General features: G+C 38.5%; 1 pseudogene; it reads right to left on the bottom strand.

Moving 5' to 3' along the window:
- Positions 1–400: 400 nt before the first annotated feature.
- Positions 401–1352, bottom strand: LOC118920058 (olfactory receptor-like protein OLF4; annotated as a pseudogene).
- Positions 1353–7661: the final 6309 nt, after the last annotated feature.

The raw sequence follows: 7661 nt of genomic DNA, 5'->3' as shown, positions 1-7661 counted from the left end.
CTTGGAGTTTCTTGGAGTTTGAGTATCCTCTCTTATCCCCTTACTATCATCTTGATATAATCTTGGGTGGAAAAAGAAAGGAACTCGTGTACTCACTTGTCCATCCTGAGCCACAATCTAAAGTGTTATTGGCAGTATTAGTAATGAGACCATCTAAACATCCATCAATAGGGAAATGCTTACATAAATTATGTTACATCTTTTGAATGGAATATTCCACACTTTAAAAATAAATTACCTATATATGTGTTGATATGTAAAGATATGATATAATTTGAAAATAAATAAGGAAATAGAGCAAGCTCTACTTCTGCAATGTGATCAAAGAGTAGTACTTTCTGTTTCTCAGGCTTTGACCCATGACGTCATGAGAAATTAATCATCTCCAGGACAACTGGTCTTATATAACAAGCATACCAATGAATCTTCTCAGAGCCATTTTTATCTTTATTCCTGAGACTGTAGATGAAGGGGTTCAGCATGGGTGTGACCACAGTGTACATCACTGAAGCTATTGCACTTGAGTGTGAGCTCTGGGTAGCAGCAGAGCTAAGGTACACCCCAAGCATTGTACAATAAAATAGGGAGACAACAGAAAGATGAGATGCACATGTAGAAAATGCTTTATACTTGCCCTCAGATGATGATATTCTACATATGGAGGAAACTATCTTAGAGTAAGAATAAAGTATCCCTGCAAAGGGACCACCACCAAGCAGGACAGCTGCAAAGTATATCACCAGGTTATTATAAAAGGTGTCTGAGCAGGCATGTTGGATCATCTCATTGAGCTCACAAAATAAGTGTGGGATTTCCAAGTTTGTACAAAAGGAAAGACGTAACATCATTAAGCTTTGTAACAAGGAATTCAGGGTACTCATGATCCAGGACACTAGAACCAGCAGTCCACAGAGCTGGGGGTTCATGATGACTGTGTAATGCAGGGGGTGACAGATGGCCACAAAATGGTCATAGGCCATCACAGTGAGAAGAAAGACATCCAACACTCCAAAGAGTAAAAGAAAATAAATCTGGGTGATGCAGCCTTCATAGCTTATAGCTTTGCTCTCTGTCTGGATGTTCCATAGCATCTTGGGGATGGTGGTGGTGGTGAAACATATGTCTACAAAGGACAGGTTGGAGAGGAAGAAGTACATGGGTGTGTGCAGGTGGGAGTCTTTACCGATGGCCAAGATGATGAGCAGGTTCCCAAACACTGTGATCAGGTACATGGAGAGGAAAAGTCCAAATACGAGGAGCTGCAGGGCTGGTTCCTCTGAAAATCCAAGAAGAAGAAATCCAGAAATTTGGGTATCATTTCCTAGGTCCATATGGTAGAGATGACTTCCAGGAAAGATGAGAAAAATGAGTAATTTTTACTCTAACTTGCATTGTTCATATAGTTAAAATGCTACAATTGGTATTTCAGTGAAGAAATTAATTTTAATATTTTTCACATGGTCCTATTTAAGGTGTCCCTTGAGCCACTTTTTATATGGAATTTTTGGCCCAATCATCTTTTTCCCTTGAGGGGCCATGCATTCCACAGTTTTAATGGGAAATTCTTCAGTATCCCATGAATAAAAATGAGTGCTGACTCTGTTGTAGGCACTGTGGAGGCAATGAACATAGGCCATAGAAGGAAAAGTCTCTACAATTAAATGAGGGATAAGAAGTAAATTAGCAAATAATAAAATAACATAATGCTGCAGGTGGTAACAGTTGGTGTGAAGAAAAGGAAAACAGGTATAAATAGTGATAGGGTGTTCTATTTTCCATTGCTATTTAGGCAAGGTCTGCAAATAAGGGGACAATTGAACAGAAACCTCAAGTAAGAGAAGAACAGAGATGAAAAATTAGATGGGGAAGTGTGTGCTCAACAGAGGGAATTGCCAATGCAAAGGCCTTGAGGAAGGTGCTTGTTTCAAATGTTCAACTCAGAAAAGGTGAAGTCAGAATTGCAACATGATGGGCATGAGGGAATTTGAAGAGTGGTGGTGTCAGACATGGTCAGGAGATTAGTGGTCCTGAAACCTCAAGGCACATGGACTTCCTCATCCACAATACCTCTTACAGTCCTGCTGCAAATGCATTCATGAATTAAAACAAATTCTCTGTGCAGTACCTTCTCTTGATTGAGAACCAACCCCCATATTGTAAGACTCACCATGGAATGTATGACCCTAAGTACCCCTTTCCTGAGGATGTTCACACACACACACACACACACACACACACACACACACACAGGCATCTGGGACACCATGATGTCCTTAATGTGTTATCTCAATGTGTTTCTAATCTCTAGCCTTAATGACTAGTCTAGGAATAGACAGAAACCAAGTGGCCCAGATCAATGATCTTTGTCCTCTGGGATACAGAAGCGGTGCCCAGGATTTCCAATTCTAAGGCCTCCTATGGGCAAATACACTTGGTCTCCATATTTGGAATGTCATTTCCTGTCATGTATTTAATGAAACATAAAACTTGTGCTCAAAAATGGAGAAAGACAGAGACACAGAGAGTCAGAAGCCTGAAATGGATGAGGAAGAACACTGATCTTAGAAGCTCAGGTGGTCCCTAAGAGACTGTGAGGGAGAATAATCTTAATTAGTTCTGGCAGCCATTGAACACTGATTATGTTCCCTAGATGCCCAGAGAATATATTGAGAACAAAAATAAACTTTTCCAAAAGACAACACTAATGATGCCTGTTGGAGTCAAACAGCCTACCTCATTTATATACAAGAGTAAATGAGCAAAGGGACAAATAACCTCCTCACAAATGAAAATACATGCTATAAGCAAAGACAGACACTTTTAATATCAAGTGCTAGAATACTTGTTTGTCCTATGCCAAGCCCAGAGTTATTTGAAACTTCATTTTTATAGGGTCTCATAGGGGATGAAGTCAGCACCCTTCTCCATTTTCTTAGGTGGCATCTTTTCTTTCTCTTTCATATTGGGTTGAACTCATTTTTGACAAATCCACTGGGCACAGTCTAGTCCTGCTTCTGGACTTTGCAATGGGCAAAGGCCTCCACAGACCTTCTATATCTTTTCCACACTATGGAAATTCTTTTTTATACCAAAAATCTTTCTTCATGTGATTGTGCCAGAAGTCATTATGTTATAGAGACATCTATGACATTGTAGTCTGTCCTTGCTGTTCTAATGCATGATCCAAAACAGCAGACTTCACCTGCTTTGTTCATCTCTGTACTTGGTACAAAGGTATGTGATATATGTGTACTTACATAGAAACAAATCCAAGAATCTGACAAGTTAAAAATGGGAAGAATGAATTGATTTAAAAAAACAGGCCTAAATGAGTAGTTTCAAACAACTGTTATAAGCAAATTGAATGAGGAATTAGTTACTGAAACAAGATACAAAATAGCAGTAAATTGGGGCAAAAAGAAGGCATTGGGAGAAGTGAGGCAAAACCTCCTGCCAAAACCACATATAATTGAAAATATAGCAAATACAACTAATCCTGGAAGAACGACACAAAAACCAAAACAGACTGCCTATACCTGAGGAAAAAGGTAAAGTAGCAAAGCCACAATTCAGCAGAACACAAGCCCTACCCCCACGCCAACTCACAGGCCCAAGGAAGAGAAACAGCAAAGAGGGAGTAGAAGCCCAGGACTGCTAAACACACACACCCCGGAGATCTTTTCCAGGAGCACAAATCCACAGTACATGGTTCTCTGGAGATTAGAGGAGTTAGAAAGCAAAGACAGGCACAATACTTGGAGATTGTGATTCCAGCTGCTTGTGGAGAACAGGAACACACATATGGCCATTCTGGGATAAAACAAAAGGAAACACTTTGAAAGCCTTCCCAACAGTCAGAAGGGAGATAAAGGGGCAAGTATTATGCAAAGTTTGTTTCTCAGGAGAAGAGGCAGTTGGACAAAATCATCCTGTCACACTAAGCCCAGCAGGTTGTAAACTTCCAGCATCTTCAGATGCTTCATTATTCTGGCTGGCAACACAGTGTTGAGAGTCTCAACACCTATATTCAGACTACCATTCCTTCCTCCTGGCAGGAACCAATCCACACATCTGATGCCCCTGCCATCACAACAAGTCAGCCAAAGGGCAGCCCCAACTATAACAGCTATATGGGCATAAGGCAGAGGCTCCTCCCTGTTTGCTTGGCCCACTGGCCCTGTCAGTGGAGGCAGTGATGCAGCCAGGAAGTAGGAAAGATTACCTCCTGGTAGGCACTGGAAGTGTATTTTAAAGTGACTGCTACAGATGAAAGTGCTCCTAAGGCTAAATAGCTGTCACAAAAGAAAATAAAGCCACAGTAAAGGATGTAGACCAATTAATTACTAACCAAATGCAAAATTAAATCAGCTACCCACAAAGTTAGTCAAGGGCTACAGAGTACAGAATATGAAACCTAACATATAAAGAGTGGAGGAAGAAGAAAAAGAAGGAAGAGAAAAAAATAATCTTAAGATTGTATTTATAATAGCATAATAAACAAGTTAAGTGAGACTGTTAGATAGAAAAGAAGCTGCATTTGAACCATTCATAACTACAAAGCCAAAACCTACAATGTCAATAAATACATATCTATCAATAATCACCCTAAATGTAAATAGACTGAATGCAACAATCAAAAGACATAGAGATAGAGAATGGACAAAAAATCAAGACTAATCAATATGCTGCCTATAAGAGACTCACTTCAAACCCAAAAGATATACACAGACTAAAAGTGAAAGGATGGAAAAGGATATTTCATGCAACTAATAAGGAGAAAAAAGCAGGAGTTGCAATACTTGTATCAGATAAAATTGACTTCAAAACAAAGAAAGAAACAAAAGACAAAGAAGGACATTATATAATGAATAAAGGGGGTCAGTCCAACATAGGATATAATCATTATAAATATCTATGCACCCAACATAGGAGTACCCACATATGTGAAAAAAATACTAATAGAATTAAGGGTAGAAATAGAATGCAATTCATTCATTTTAGGAGACTTCAACACAGCATTCACTCCACAGGACAGGTCAACCAGACAGAAAATAAGTAAGGAGACAGAGACACTGAACAATACATTAGAACAGATGGGCCTAACAGGCATCTATACAACACTCCACCCAAAAGCAGTAAGATTCACATGGAACACTTTCAAGATGAAATCATATTCCAGACCACAAACAGAGCCTCAGTAAATTCAAAAAGATTGAAATTGTATGAACCAGCTTCTCAGACCACAAAGGTATGAAACTAGAAATAAATTATGCAATAAAACAAAAAAGCCCACAAAACATGGAGGCTGAAAAACATGCTCCTAAATAATCAATGGATCAACAATTGAATAAAAATAGATAAAGCAATATATGGAGACAAATGACAGCAATAACTCAATGCTGCAAAATCTGTGGGACGTAGTGAAGGCCGTGCAAAGAGGGATATATACTGCAATATAGGCTTTCCTCAGGAAATCAGAACAATCCAATATGAACAGTCTAAACTCAAAATTAATAAAACTAGAAAAAGAGGAACAAATAAGGCCCAAAGTCAGTAGAAGGAGGAACATAATAAAAATCAGAGCATAAATAAATAAAATCGAGAAGAATAAAACAATATAATGAATCAATGAAATTAGGAGCTGGTTCTTTGAGAAAATAAGCAGAATAGATACACCGAAAGCCTGACTTATCAAGAAAAAAAGAGATTCTAAACATGTTAACAGAATTAGAGATGAGAAAGGAAAAACCACTACAAACACCATAGAAATACAAAGAATTATTGGAGAATACTATGAAAAATTACATGCTAACAAACTGGATAACATAGAAGAAATGGACAACTTCCTAGAAAAATACAACCTTCTAAGGCTGACCCAGGAAGAAACAGAAAATCTTAACAGACCAATTTTGCCAGCAATGAAATTGAACTGGTAATCATAAAACTACCCAAGAACAAAACCCATGGACCAGATGGCTTCACTGCTGAATTTTATCAAACATTTAGTGAAGATCTAATACCCATTCTCCTTAAAGTTTTCCAAAAAGTAGAAGAAGAGGGAATACTTCCAACCTCATTCTATGAGGCCAGAATAACTCTAATACCAAATCCAGACAAAGACACTACAACAAAAGAAAATTACAGACCAGTATCTCTGATTAACCTAGATGCACAAATACTCAACAAAATATCAGCAAACTGAATTCAAAAATACATCAAAAATGGGGAAATGACAGTCTCTTCAACAGATGGTACTGGCAAAACTGGACAGCTACATGTAATAGAATGAAACTGGATCATTGTCTAACCCCATACACAAAAGTAAATTTGAAATGGATCAAAGACCTGAATGTAAGTCATGAAACCATAAAACTCTTAGAAAAAAAGATAGGCAAAAATCTCTTAGACATAAACATGAGTGACTTCTTCATGAACATATCTCCCTGGGCAAGGGAAACAAAAGCAAAAATGAACAAGTGGGACTACATCAAGCTGAAAAGCTTCTGTACAGCAAAGGACCCCATCAATAGAACAAGAAGGTATCCTACAGTACAGTAGAATATATTCATAAATGACAGATCTGATAAAGGGCTGACATCCAAAATATATAAAGAGCTCACACACCTCAACAAACAAAAAGCAAATAATCCAATTAAAAATGGTCAGAGAAGCTGAATATACAGTTGTCTAAAGAAGAAATTCAGATGGCCAACAGACAACTAAAAAGATGCTCCACATCGCTAATCATTAGAGAAATGCAAATTAAAACCACAATGAGATACCACCTCACACCAGTAAGGATCGCCATCATCCAAAAGACAGGCAACAACAAATGTTGGCGAGGTTGTGGAGAAAGGGCAACCCCCTACACTGCTGGTGGGAATGTAAATTAGTTCAACCATTGTGGAAAGGAGTATGGAGATTCCTCAAAATGCTCAAAATAGAAGTACCATTTGACCCAGAAATTCCACTTCTAGGAATTTACCATAAGAATGCAGCACTCCAGTTTGAAAAAGACAGATGCACCCCTATGTTTATCACAGCACTATTTAGAATATCCAAGAAATGGAAGCAACCTAAGTGTCCATCAATGGAATATTATTCAGCCATAAGAAGAAGACAAATCCTCCCATTTGCAACAACATGGATGGAGCTAGAGGGTATTATACTCAGTGAAATAAGCCAGGCAGAGAAAGACAAGTACCAAATGATTTCACTCATATGTGGAGTATAAGAACAAAGAAAAACTGAAGGAACAAAACAGCAGCAGAATCACAGAACCCAACAACGGACTAACAGCTACCAAAGGGAAAGTGACTGGGGAGGATGGGTGGGAAGGGAGGGATAAGGACGGGGGAAAAGAAAGGGGCATTACAATTAGCATGTGTAGTGGGGGTGGCACGGGGAGGGTTGTACAACACAGAGAACATGAGTAGGGATTCTGCAGCATCTTACTACACTGATGGACAGTGACTGTAATGGAGTTTGGGGGGGGGGACTGGGTGAAGGGCAGAGCCTAGTAAACATAATGTTCTTCATGTAATTGTAGATTAATGATACCAAAATAAAAAATAAAATAAAATAAAAAGATCATCCATAATGATCAAGTAGGATTTATTCCAGGGATGCAAGGATGGTACAGTATTCAATAATCCATCAAC

Source organism: Manis pentadactyla, chromosome 12, assembly GCF_030020395.1.
Source record: "Manis pentadactyla isolate mManPen7 chromosome 12, mManPen7.hap1, whole genome shotgun sequence".
Taxonomy (NCBI): Eukaryota; Metazoa; Chordata; class Mammalia; order Pholidota; family Manidae; genus Manis; species Manis pentadactyla.
Note: the sequence above shows the minus strand (reverse complement) of the source record. Positions and strands in the feature narration are given on the sequence as shown.